Source organism: Palaemon carinicauda, chromosome 26 (assembly GCF_036898095.1).
Source record: "Palaemon carinicauda isolate YSFRI2023 chromosome 26, ASM3689809v2, whole genome shotgun sequence".
NCBI lineage: Eukaryota > Metazoa > Arthropoda > Malacostraca > Decapoda > Palaemonidae > Palaemon > Palaemon carinicauda.
In genome coordinates, this window is record NC_090750.1 from 104,986,093 (window position 1) to 105,000,350 (window position 14,258).

The 14,258-nt window shown below is 41.0% G+C and overlaps 2 long non-coding RNA genes across 4 annotated transcripts in view; one reads left to right on the forward strand and one right to left on the reverse strand.

The window, feature by feature from the left end:
• LOC137619754 (uncharacterized) overlaps positions 1–14,258 on the reverse strand; it is a 315,346-nt gene that overhangs the window by 260,347 nt on the left and 40,741 nt on the right. The window lies entirely within an intron of this gene.
• The window catches only part of LOC137619753 (uncharacterized), a 60,790-nt gene that overhangs the window by 18,279 nt on the left and 28,253 nt on the right, over positions 1–14,258 (forward strand). For 2 of the 3 annotated variants that reach the window (XR_011039972.1, XR_011039973.1), the window contains exons 2-3: positions 4,024–4,160; positions 12,379–12,515. The exons of the other annotated variant lie outside the window; for it this stretch is intronic. This is a non-coding gene — a long non-coding RNA (uncharacterized lncRNA). The remainder of the gene's footprint in view (positions 1–4,023; positions 4,161–12,378; positions 12,516–14,258) is intronic. 3 annotated transcript variants of the gene reach the window in all.

Below are 14,258 nucleotides of genomic sequence, written 5' to 3' on the forward strand. Positions count from 1 at the left end.
GCAGGTTAGACTATGCATGCCAAATATATGGGTCAGCTACAAAGACTTTACTTGGAAAACTTGATATTGTTCACAATGCTGGGCTTTGCATCTGCACAGGTGCTTACAGAACATCTCCCATTGACAGTCTCTATGTTGATTCTGGCATACCTCCCCTTTCCATTCGCAGAGAGGAGTTGAGTTTGAGGTTTTTAGCTAGGTCCCTTGCTGTGAGAAACAGTCCTAACTGTAAATATGTTAGGGCGCCTTTAGATCGAGCTCCTAACAGATCTAGAGTGCCTAAGCCTTTGGAAGTACAGCTGAAAAATGATGCTAGAGAAGTAGGCTTGTTAACAGCACAGATAGCAGAGGTAGGATATCCCAAGTCTCCTCCTTGGTGTAATCCACCTGTTAAAGTATGTTTTACGGCAGGAGGGAAAAATACCTTACCTAGTAGGGTAATGAAAAGTGAGTTTTTAAATCATGCTGCTCAACATCATGGGAAACATGTTTTTACAGATGGCTCCAAATTGGCTGCAGGAGTTGGAAGTGCAGCTGTGGTTGGGGATATTGTTATCAGAAGGAAACTCCCAGACTCTTGTTCAATATTTACTGCTGAGCTGTACGCAATAATTCTCGCAGTCCAACATATTTTTAAAAATGGCAACCAAAATAGTTTTTATACAATTTTTACGGATTCCAATAGTGTTTTACTCATTAAAACAAATTATGCCAGGCCATCATCTAGTACAAGAGGTGCAGGACTGGTTAGTACTTCTGCAATCTAGGAAGAGTATCAGTGTTCACTTCTGTTGGGTCCCTGCCCATGTTGGGGTGGATGGAAATGAACAAGTAGATAAGGCAGCAAAGGAAGCTTCAGGGCTAAGTAATCCATCCCCCTTGAGTATTCCTTACAAAGATCTTAAAAGTGAGATTCATCTTTACTGTAAAAATAAGTGGCAAGCTCGATGGTCTGCACTGACCACCAATACAAAATTGAAACAAATCCACCCATTGGTGGATAAATGGTCATCTTGTAATTCTACAAGTAGAAGGGATACCATTATTTTAACTAGGCTGCGTATTGGCCATACACATGCAACACACAATTATTTAATGAAGAGTGGGGAAGGGAGACAGGCCCCTCTTTGTAATACCTGTCTAGTGACAATGGATGTTAAACATATTTTAGTCGATTGTCCTGTTTTTAATCTTCAGAGGAGGACACATTTACTCCAGGACAAACCTTTAAGAGATATACTGGGGGAAAACTGTAATACCCTGAACTTGAGAAAATTTATACAAAGTATTGGGTTATATTACGAGCTATGATTGATTTTGTGAATTTATTTATTTATTTTACCCTCTTGATCCCTATTTATTTCACATCTAGATTTTATTGTATGAAAGTGTTGCGATTTGTATTAAAGGTTAAAATGATACTAAATGGTGTGAGTATACAGATATGATTGAATGATTTTCGTTATATAGCGCTGAATGGCCTTTGATGCCCCAGTGCTTGGCTTAATGCCTAAATCCTATATTCAATTAAATTCAACCTCTGGCGTGTAGCGTGTATGACTGTATGGTTAGTCTTATGCCGTTTTTTTCACTAGCTAATGATTTTGGGTATCTTTTTGAAGATGCAAGAAGAGAAGCAAATAACTTAGCAGATAATTGGTTTTCATGTTAAATTTCTGGAATGAGATTTTGAAGAATTTTCAGATTATGGATAAGTAAATCTCTGCAAAATGAAAATGTGAACTTGAAAACATGTGCTTATTTGTATGTATTATTATTATTATTACTATCCAAGCTACAACCCTAGTTGGAAAAGCAAGATGCTATAAGCCCAGGGGCTCCAACAGGGAAAAATAGCCCAGTGAGGAAAGGAAATAAGGAAATAAATAAATGAAGAGAACAAATTAACAATAAATCATTCTAAAATAAGTAACAACGTGAAAACAGACATGTTATATATAAACTATTAACAACATCAAAAACAAATATGTCATAAATAAACTATAAAAAGACTCATGTCCGCCTGGTCAACAAAAAAGCATTTGCTCCAACTTTGAACTTTTGAAGTTCTACTGATTTAACCACTCGATTAGGAAGATCATTCCACTAGGGACCCAGCTGTGCATTTCACTTGATGAATTTGAATGTTATGAAGCAACTGCTATGGAAAGGCCACCAGATGTTGCTTACAAGAAGGTACGCAATTGCGGAGATGCGCCTGATGTATATTTGAATGCCAGAGACAAATAACCACATATTACACAGTTTAAAGGTTTAAAGGTGGCTCATGAATGGCAGAGGCAAGGGACAGTGACATTGCCCTAGCAATCGGGATGATGCCCTAGAGACTGACTGTATATGATCAGCGCCCAAGCCTCCTCTCCACCCAAGCTAGGACCAGGGAAGGCCAGGCAGTGGCTGCTGATGACTCAGCAGATTGACCTATAGGCTCCCCCAAACCCCCCAATCTTAGCTCACAAGGATGGTAAGGTTGCAGACACTAATGGCACTAACGAGTTTGAGCGGGACTCGATCCCCCGATGGGCAAACACCAGGCAGAGACGTTGCCAATTAGGCCACAGCATATTTGAAACTTGGGTTAAAAAGAGAGATATAAAGACATATAACCAAACTTTTCTAATTGATGTACTACTACCACATAATGTCACTTCATCTAGCATTCTCAGTGCTATCAAAAGCCTATTGATGCTTATGCAGAGGATTTCAACAGTAGTTTCTCAGCTGAGCTTCAGCTGTTTCATTCATATGTGCGCTATAAATTCAGTTAACCCTTTTACCCCCAAAGGACGTACTGGTATGTTTCACAAAAGCCATCCCCATGGATGTACCGGTACGTCCTTGCAAAAAAATGCTATAAAAAATTTTTTTTCATATTTTTTTTAATTTTTTGAGAAAATTCAGGCATTTTCCATGAGAATGAGACCAACCTGACCTCTCTATGATAAAAATTAAGGCTGGTAGAGTAATTTAAAAAATATATACTGCAAAATGTGCTGGGAAAAAAATAACCCCCTGGGGGTTAAGGGTTGGAAATCTCCAAATAGCCTGGGGGTAAAAGGGTTAAACAAAAAATGTAGAAACAAGATTCCGTCATGCTGAACTTTATCAAAGGGATTTTGACGTAGGGAAAATCTATTTTTGGGCTCGAGCCCTGTCGTCCTGATGGAAGTTCCTTCTGGCACCCCCCGGAAACGACTATCCAAAGATATTGCGTATAATCAGGGACGTATCCTAAGATAACCATAGATATCTGCACCCCAAACAGACCTTACCCAGTCTAATCCACAAAGGGGAAGGATAAATAACGAGCTGTTACACATCCTATCACCTTCGAGTGCCCCTATGCGTTCCTGCTTCTCATTCCTTCGAACACAGCTGTTAGCTAGAAGATAATACTGAGTGTGCTTTTCCAAATGTAGACATTGGCTTTCGTATATTTTTAACATCAGTGGTCACAAACTTTTCAGCTGAAAGCTCATTTTCTCATTTGAAGCATTAAAAATCCCATCAGAACAACTGGATGCTTTATCTCTTTTGAATATAAAAGCAGATGTGTTACGTTGGATCAGTTTTGAGGATCTGTTAACCCTTTTACCTCCAGGCTATTTGGAACTTTCCAACCCTTAACCCCCAGGGGTTATTTTTTTCCCAGCACATTTTGCAGTATATTTTTTTTTTTTTAAATTGCTCTAACAGCCTTAATTTTTGTCATAGAGAGGTCAGGTTGGTCTCATTCTCTTGGAAAATGCCTGATTTTTTTCAAAAAATTATCAGAAATATGAAAAAAATAATTTCTATAGCATTTTTTAGCAAGGACGTACTGGTACGTCCATGGGGGTAAAGGGATGGGTTTTGTGAAACGTACCAGTACGTCCTTTGGGGGTAAAAGGGTTAAGCTATTTTCACAGTGAGATCTGTTGCATATTCATATATTGTTTTCTTTAGAGTGAAATTCCGATTTATTCCCTTATCAAGGCTAATGGTGTTTTGTTTCAATTCCAGCATCATATGAAGATGAGCGCTAGAACAGCAGCCTGGCAAGTCCAACCCCCCACGTGACGCCCAACCACACATCTATCGGGGATTGTACCTGCTGCCATGCAAAGGCTAGAAAACCTCTCCACCCATAACCGTGTATAGTGAGTATCATATTCATTTAGACCAGTGATTCCCAAACTGGGGGGCGCGCCCCCTTAGGGGGGCGCCAGGAGCTTTCAAGGGGAGCGCAAGTAGTTAAAATAGTAACAATGAAAATAAAAATGTAGTAATTATGATGGCTTTTGTTTTACAATACTACATAAATATGGATAAATCAATTACTAAGGAGGATGTGTAATATTTTTTTATGTGGTCATGATCCATGAATGATTGTATCAAGTGTAAAAATCATGTTTATTTTTGCAGTAATTTGTATTTTTTCCAGTATTTTCTATCAATGTAATAACTGTAATCTGTATAATGCTAAAACAGTTTGAAAAAAGTTTATGATAAAATTTTGTTTCATCATAATATATTTATTTTACCCATTTTCTATGAACAATGTTTATTTTATTGAAATAATACTTTCTACTTGGGCAGAAATTTCAAGGGTGGGGGAGGGGGGCATGGGATCTATGCTTAATGCAGAAGGGGGGCGCAAGGCAAAAAAGTTTAAGAACCACTGATTTAGACCTACACTGTGGGTGGGCTTGGGAAGAAGGGTTTAGGACTAGCATGCCCATTCTCCCTATGTCTTTCTCAATCTCAAGTTAAAAATATCTCATCAGGGTATGAAAGAATTATTCTTCAAGGGTTAGAGGAAAGAATTAGTAAAATCTGTGGTTTCATTGATATAAAGGCCTTTATTTGGAATGATCAATGTAGTCTGAGTGTCTGTCCTCAACTCCGTGAACAGCCTGATAGATTTCTACTCCCTTCACAGCACCATTGAATACTCTTAAAGTCCAGAAATTTCAATTTTTCAATATTAATCTTACCCGATAATCATGTAGCTGTCAACTCCGTTGCCCGACAGAATTCTACGGAAGGGATACGCCAGCGATCGCTATACAAGAGGGGGGTGTACTCACAAGCGCCACCTGTGGCCAGGTACTGCAGTACTTCTTGTTGACACCACCTCAATTTTTCCTCTGTCGTGCCTCCGGCTAGACCTACATGGATACGCTGTTGATTCTGGAGTTTTTTGCTCACGATTTGGTGATGTATTTGCTCTAGAGTTTAGCTTTCGCTATTCAGGAAGTTTTATCATTAGCTTAGCTAGCTTTTGGAATTAATTTGATTAATTATGGTGACGAAGAGAGTATGAACTCTCTTTCACTTTTAAATGGCCGACCCTTCCCTTAGACGGAAGTGTTGGTGTCTAAGAGAGTATAGACTCTCTTTCTTAATTTTGCTTAACAAAAGTTATAGATTTATTTTATATCTCTCCGCCTTTTATAGGCCTCTTCGATTAACTTCCTTTTATTATAAACTTATTAAAATTAATTTTTATATTTGTTTATATTCGACCTTTCCTAATAGTAGGCGGTCTTTTCTTGGTACCGAAGTTAATTAATATTGAGCCCGTCATTTCGGTTTTACCTGTTAACATATTATGCTATTTTAATGTTTTTGAAAGAATTTCTTTGATAGTCTCGTACTGTTTTCAAAGTTGAACTAACGTTTTGTTTTGTCTCTGCAGTTGTTGACGTTCAGAACGTTCAACTTGCGCTCTATCGTTACGATAGAGAGAGAATTTTCACGGTGTCACGTTGCAGTAAGAGTAAACCGTTTCTAGAGTTTTGTTCATTCTTTCTTAACTTAATGGTTTTAATTCTAATAAAGGAACTTTTTATTTGGGAAATCTTTCAGTTTTTTTCCTTTAACAATACTGTAATATGTTTTAACGATATATATGATTGGGCTCTTCTCTCAGGTTCTAAGTCAAGAGAGAGAGAGAGAGAGATAGAGACAGAGGGAGAGAGAGGAGGATAAACGTTGCGTTCAAGCGAGTAACGTTGTTATCGTTTTTGCTCTTCTCCCTAGTCTCTTTAGGGGAAGAAGGTAAACGTTTCTAGAGTTTTATTCTTGTTCTCAAGCTTTATGCGGTGAGAGATTTTAAACGTAGTTTATTTGATCTAGTGTTTAGTCTCTTTCCAGCCACTGAATTATTTATCTTTCATTAGATTTTTCTGTTACATTGTAATTCTGTTTTCGCAATTACTAACTTTTAAGGAAGGATAGAATTGCGTGTTTCAGGTACAAACCACTTAAAGTTTCGAGTTCAGTGAAATAAGTGCAAACAGAAAATCAAAAGTGATAAGTGATAAGCGCAAAGTGTTACAGTGTTGCGTTCGAGGGTTCGTCTGTTCGTGCCAGTTGTTCGCCTAGTCTGGGACCTCTTACAAGCTCCCAAGCCCAGGGGAGAAGTAATGTCGAAGGACTTATGGGTTCAGCAGGCCTTGATCGACGAACAGACGTTTTCCCTCCGTGGTTTCGGGTGTATCTACACACGTTGCCGACGTGATCACCCCACCCACACAAAGACGAGAGAGCCCTTTTATTCCTCGTCTGCGGAAGAGGTTTCTCGCAGAAACCATGGACCAAATCTTGCAGCTTTTAAGTGCAAGTCGGTCCCTTCCGCACAAGTCCAACTCCTAGGTGTAGCCATTAGCCCTGGGTCAGTTCGGACTTGCTGCAGTACGACAACTGCACACCTCCCAGAGAGGCAAGGTGGTATCGCAACAGGCAGTAGCTCCGTCTGTTGCCGCACCAGCTGTTTTAGACCCTCAGTCTCAACGGACAGTAGCTCCGTTTGTTGTTGTCTTTCTTAAACTCTAGTGGTCTTTGCTGCAGACAATGCAGTCTCAGCTTGCGGTGTTGATGCAGGAGTTTCAGGCAGAGAAGGTTAATACACCTCCTCCTGCGAACGCTCCTCCTCCTCTGCGCAGTACAATCTGCCAGACGTATGAGGTTGAGGTTCCTCAAGCTACCTCCATGCGTGAGCTGCCGCGTTGGGAGTTGCCAGATACCAGCGCTGTGCAGCAACCTCCACTTTCCTTGAGGCAGGAGCCTCTTACCACGCAGCAACCTCCTCAACAATGGGGGCAGGAGCCTTATGCCTTACAACCTCCTCTACCCTTGAGGCAGGAGTATCTTGCATTACAACTACCCTCGAGGCAGCAACCTCTTGAGGTACGACAACCTCTACCATCCTTGAGGCAGCCACCTCAACTCTCGCAGCAACCACCTCCACTTTCCTCGAGGCGAGAACCTCAACTCTCGAGGCAAGCACCTCAAGAACCTCAACTCGTGAGTCAAGAGCCTCTCTCTGCGCAGCCACCTCAACCCTTGAGGCAAGCGCAACTCTTGAGGCAGGAACCTCATGCTATGAGTCAGCCACCTCAACGCATGCATCTGCCTCTTTCTCCTCAGCTTGAGCCTCTTCCCATTCAACTTTGAAATAACAAATGACAATAATAACACCTCATTACTTTCATAACTTGCATTTGTAAAACATATACATGTATGCCTACACAAACATTATGATAATGGAGGTTATTCGTATTACTTAAAAAAAAAAAAAAAAAAAAAAAAAAAAAAAAAAAAAAAAAAAAAAAAATTGTATTCCTTGCAATATATTTTTAACAAAATCGCAAAAATATGGCAAAAATATCTTCAAAATAACAATGAATCATGAGTTATGAATGTAATGTAAATATTATGTTGATATTAAAACCCCATGCAAGCATGCATGAAGTAATGCAGTGTTGCCAACAGGGCGAGTTTCCCTTTCCTGAGGTGAAGTAGATTATAGTACGTATATTTAGTGCAGCTTAATTCTACGATTATCATGCCGGCTATCAAATTCATCAACAAAACAGTCTAAATCAATTCCCTCGGCACGTGCACTTTCAATGGACAGTAATGCGATATTACTCAATCTAGCACTGGTCATGGAATTTCTGAGAAATGTTACACGCCATGCAACATGCTCTGCTTACCTTACAGCATGCTCTACATACAGCATGCTCTGCATACAGCATGCTCTGCATACCTTACCGCATGCTTCTCAGTCACACATCTTTGGTTGTTGCCAACTCTCTAGACTGTCAAGCAGTTTCATAACGTTGCCTTCTAATCTGCTGCTTTTCAGTGAAACCCTCACTGAGAGAACTTAGCTTTTCTCGGATATGGTCCCTGTAGATGAGAAAGTGCTTTTCTCCCTCCTTCTGATATTCCCTTGAGGACTCTGTCATTTGGAGAGGAGCCTTTAGCTGCGTAGCCTCCTATGGACTTTTATTTAAGCATAACATGCTTCCAGGGAAGGTAATGGTTCCACTTCAGTCGCTAACCCCGTCTGTTACCACACCTGCTCCCATAGACCTTGAGCTGTGTTGCAAGACATGCAGTCCAAGCTTAGTCCTTGTTAGAGGATTTTTTGTTTACGGAGTCAGTGTGTCACTGGGAAGACGTTCAACAACCAGCAGAAGTGACTTGTTGTGACGCAGTGCGGCAACCTCAGCAACCCGATAAGGAGTTGTCTGTACGACCCAGACAGTCTAGACAGCTTCGGGTTGTCACTGTACTTCCTCGCTTCCCCATGGTTGACAGTTCACAGACCAGTACCATGATCTTGTGTCCGGCTCCGTCAGACGACTGGCTTTTAAGAGCTCCCACAAGTCGTCGCTGTCTGGAGATTCTCAGATGGACTATGGATCTGACCAAGGAACTGGGCCTCCTGGTCAATTTTGAGGAGTCCCAGCTCGTCCCATCCCAGACCATTGTCTACCTGGGTATGGATCTTCAGAGTCGAGCTTTTCGGGCTTTTCCGTCGGCCCCAAGGATCTTCCAAGCCCTAGAATGCATCCAGAGCATGCTGAGAAGGAACCGATGCTCAGTCAGGTAGTGGATGAGTCTAACAGGGACACTTTCATCGCTGGCCCTGTTCATCGTGTTAGGGAGACTCCACCTCCGCCCCCTTCAGTATCATCTAGCTGCTCACTGGATAAAGGACATGACGCTAGAGACGGTCTCAGTTCCTGTTTCCGAAGAGAGGAGGTCTACTCTCGCGTGGTGTAAGAACAGCTTTCTTCTCAAGGAAGTCTACATTTGGCTGTTCAGAAACCCGACCGCCGTCTCCTCTCGGACGCATCAGACACGGGCTGGGGTGCGACTTTGGACGGACAGGAATGCTCGGGAACATGGAATCAGGAGCAAAGGACACTTCACATCAATTGCAAGGAGTTGTTGGCGGTTCTTCTGGCCTTGATAAACTTCAAGTCCCTCCAGCTTAACAAGGTGGTGGAGGTGGACTCTGACAACACCACAGCCCTGGCTTACATCTCCAAGCAGGGAGGGACTCTTTCGTGGAAGTTGTTCTAGATCGCAAGGGACCTCCTCATCTGGTCAAAAGATCGAATGCTCACGCTGGTAACGAGGTTCATTCAGGGCGGTATGAATGTCATGGCAGATCGCCTCAGCCGGAAGGGTCAGGTCATCCCCACAGAGTGGACCCTTCACAAGAATGTTTGCAGCAGACTTTGGGCCCTGTGGGGTCAGCCAACCATAGATCTGTTCGCTACCTCGATAACCTAGAGACTCCTGTTGTATTGATCTCCGATTCCAGACCCAGCAGCAGTTCACGTGGATGCTTTTCTGCTGGATTGGTCCCATCTCGACCTGTATGCATTCCCGCCGTTCAAGATTGTCAACAGGGTACTTCAGAAGTTCTCCTCTCTCAAAGGGACACGGCTGACGTTGGTTGGCTCCGCTCTGGCCCGCGAGAGAATGGTTCATAGAGGTACTGCAATGGCTGGTCGACATTCCCAGGACTCTTCCTCTAGGAGTGAACCTTCTACGTCAACCTCACGTAAAGAAGGTACACCCAAACCTCCACGCTCTTCGTCTGACTGCCTTCAGACTTTCGAAAGACTCTCAAGAGCTAGGGGCTTTTCGAAGGAGGCAGCCAGAGCGATTGCCAGAGCAAGGAGAACATCCACTCTCAGAGTCTATCAGTCTCAAGGGGAAGTCTTCCGAAGCTGGTACAAGACCAATGCAGTTTCCTCAACCAGTACCACTGTAACCCAGATTGCTGACTTCCTGTTACATCTAAGGAAAGTAAGATCCCTTTCAGGTCCTACGATCAAGGGTTACAGAAGTATGTTGGCAGCGGTTTTCCGCCACAGAGGCTTGGATCTTTCCACCAACAAAGATCTACAGGACCTCCCTAGGTCTTTTGAGACCTCAAAGGAACGTCGGTTGTCCACTCCAGGCTGGAATCTAGACGTGGTCCTAAGGTTCCTTATGTCATCAAGATTTGAACCTCTCCAATCAGCCTCCTTTTAGGACCTCACATTAAAAACTCTTTTCCTCGTGTGCTTGACAACAGCTAAAAGAGTAAGTGAGATCCACGCCTTCAGCAGGATCATAGTTTTCACATCTGAAACGGCTACATGTTCCTTGCAGCTCGGTTTTTGCTAAACGAGCTTCCTTCACGTCCTTGGCCTAAGTCGTTCGAGATCCCAAGCCTGTCCAACTTGGTGGGGAATGAACTGGAGAGAGTACTTTGCCCAGTTAGAGCTCTTAGGTACTATCTAAAAAGGTCTTAACCTTTACGAGGACAATCAGAAGCCTTATGGTGTGCTATCAAGAAGCCTTCTTTTCCAAGGTCTAAGAACTCAGTTTCTTGCTATTCAGGCTTCTGATTAGGGAAGCACATTCTCATCTGAAGGAAGAAGACCTTGCTTTGCTGAAGGTAAGGACACATGAAGTGAGAGCTGTGGCTACTTCAGTGGCCTTCAAACAGAACCGTTCTCTGCAGAGTGTTATGGATGCAACCTATTGGAGAAGCAAGTCAGTGTTCGCATCATTCTATCTCAAAGATGTCCAGTCTCTTTACGAGTACTGCTACACCCTGGGACCATTCGTAGCAACGAATGCAGTAGTAGGCGGGGGCTCAGCCACTACATTCCCATAATCCCATAACCTTTTAACCTTTCTCTTGAATACTTTTTATGGGTTGTACGGTCGGCTAAGAAGCCTTCCACATCCTTGTTGATTTGGCGGGTGGTCAATTCTTTCTTGAGAAGCGCCGAGGTTAAAGGTTGTGATGAGGTCCTTTAGTATGGGTTGCAGCCCTTGATACTTCAGCACCTTAGAGTTGTTCAGCCTCCTAAGAGGAACGCTGCGCTCAGTAAGGAAGACGAACTTATTTAAGGCAGAGTAATGGCTCAAGTCGACTTCCTTACCAGGTACTTATAATTTCATTGTTATTTTGAATAACTGATAATATGAAATACGGGATACTTAGCTTCTTGATATACATGTACACTGGTTTTCACCCACCTCCCTGGGTGTGAATCAGCTACATGATTATCGGGTAAGATTAATATTGAAAAATGTTATTTTCATTAGTAAAATAAATTTTTGAATATACTTACCCGATAATCATGATTTAATTGACCCACCCTTCCTCCCCATAGAACCAGTGGACCGAGGAAAAATTGAGGTGGTGTCAACAAGAAGTACTGCAGTACCTGGCCACAGGTGGCGCTTGTGAGTACACCCCCCTCTTGTATAGCGATCGCTGGCGTATCCCTTCCGTAGAATTCTGTCGGGCAACGGAGTTGACAGCTACATGATTATCGGGTAAGTATATTCAAAAATTTATTTTACTAATGAAAATAACATTTTTTTCCCTCTATTGTTTGTGTGATAATTTTGCAAAATATTCAAAATTGTTTGTCAATTGAAAGTAAACTACTTCAGCTACTGTATATTATAGAAAAAAAAGTTGAGAATACATCTTTAATAGAATTTAAGTAAGGTGTTCCAAATAAGGTCCTGGTGTTAGTTGAAATTTATAGTTTTCTGTTTTATTCTCTTTGTCAGATTTTTTCCATAAATTTAATTCTATTTTCCTCCCTGCATATTTTTTCCATCTTATAACTTTTAGGTATTCTTTGTCAAACATTTTAACCCTCTTTGGAAATTTCCAACCCTTAACCCCCAGGGGGTTATTTTTTTCCCAGCACAATTTGCAGTATATTTTTTTTTAAATTGCTCTAACAGCCTTAATTTTCGTCTTAGAGAGGTCAGGTTGGTCTCATTCTCTTGGAAAATGCCTGAAGTTTCTCAAAAAATTATCAAAAATATGCAAAAAAAAATGTAAATAGCAGTTTTTTGCAAGGACGTACCAGTACGTCCATGGGGGTAAAGGGATGAGTTTTGTGAAACGTACCAGTACGTCCTTTGGGGATAAAAGGGTTAAGCTATTTTCACAGTGAGATCTGTTGCATATTCATATATTGTTTTCTTTAGAGTGAAATTCCGATTTATTCCCTTATAAAGGCTAATGGTGTTTTGTTTCAATTCCAGCATCATATGAAGATGAGCGCTAGAACAGCAGCCGGGCAAGTCCAACCCCCCACGTGACGCCCAACCACACATCTATCTGGGATTGGACCTGCTGCCGTGCAAAGGCTTGAAAACCTCTCCACCCATTGCTGTGTATAGTGAGTATCATATTCATTTAGACCAGTGGTTCCCAAACTATCTTACCTGACGCCCCCTTTTTGCTTCCAGTAGACCCGTACGCCCCCCCACTCCTCTCTTTTTTTATATGAAATGATTCTTACATTTATTTCCTAGCATTGTACAGGAAAACAGATTTCTGTTTGTATTACATTTTAATAATGAAAGCCACTCAAACAAATAATAGTACATTCCAGTAACTAAAAACTAAACATTTGGTTCAAAGTGAGCGAAAAAAAGTTTGAACATTAGCAAATTGGCAAAATTGAGTTGCAATTTTAAGAATAGATAATTGGAAAACATGGCATATAATATTTGGAAATACTTATGAGACTAAGGCACAATTTCTGGTCAAATTTAGTGAGATGGATGCATGTATGTAATGACAGATATTTGTTCTTTTAATGATTTCATTATTCTATTAAACAAGTAATTTCGAGCAGATGACTTCACGCCCCCCTTGTATCGTCCTCACGTCCCCCTAGTGGGGCGCGCCCCCCAGTTTGGGAACCACTGATTTAGACCTTCACTGTGGGTGGGCTTGGGAAGAAGGGTTTAGGACTAGCATGCCCATTCTCCCTATGTCTTTCTCAATCTCAAGTTAAAAATATCTCATCAGGGTATGAAAGAATTATTCTTCAAGGGTTAGAGGAAAGAATTAGTAAAATCTTGTGGTTTCATTGATATAAAGGCCTTTATTTGGAATGATCAATGTAGTCTGAGTGTCTATCCTCAACTCCTTGAACAGCCTGATAGATTTCTACTCCCTTCACAGCACCATTGAATACTCTTAAAGTCCAGAAATTTCCATTTTTTTCCCTCTATTGTTTGTGTGATAATTTTGCAAAATATTCAAAATTGTTTGTCAATTGAAAGTAAACTACTTCAGCTACTGTATATTATAGAAAAAAAAAAGTTGAGAATACATCTTTAATAGAATTTAAGTAAGGTGTTCCAAATAAGGTCCTGGTGTTAGTTGAAATTTATAGTTTTCTGTTTTATTCTCTTTGTCAGATTTTTTCCATAAATTTAATTCTATTTTCCTCCCTGCATATTTTTTCCATCTTATAACTTTTAGGTATTCTTTGTCAAACATTTTAACCCTTTTATCCCCAGGCTCTTTGGAAATTTCCAACCCTTAACCCCCAGGGGGTTATTTTTTTCCCAGCACATTTTGCAGTATATTTTTTTTTAAATTGCTCTAACAGCCTTAATTTTTGTCATAGAGAGGTCAGGTTGGTCTCATTCTCTTGGAAAATGCCTGAATTTTTTCAAAAAATTATCAAAAATAAAAAAAAAATGTTATAGCATTTTTTTGCAAGGACGTACCGGTACGTCCATGGGGGTAAAGGGATGGGTTTTGTGAAACGTACCAGTACGTCTTTTGGGGGTAAAAGGGTTAAGTAATCCTATATTGTTGCAAATACCAGCCATATTGCAACGACTGTTTGGTACCCTTGACAGTGAGGCATTTGTTGATGGCATGCCCCCTCTTCAAAGGAAACATATGCATTATCTATTTGAGGCTCAGGATAAAGATGACAGGTTCATCTTTGCCAAAATTCATAGACGTGTCCTACTTTGCTAGCGGTATTTTTGGATTTATTTCAGAAGCAGGTCATCTGAAAGCCATTAACTTTTTATAATGACATCTTCACTTTTATTGTTTTATAGGTAGTAGGTTAGGCAGGGTCAGCTACAAAGAATTTACTTGGAAAACTTGA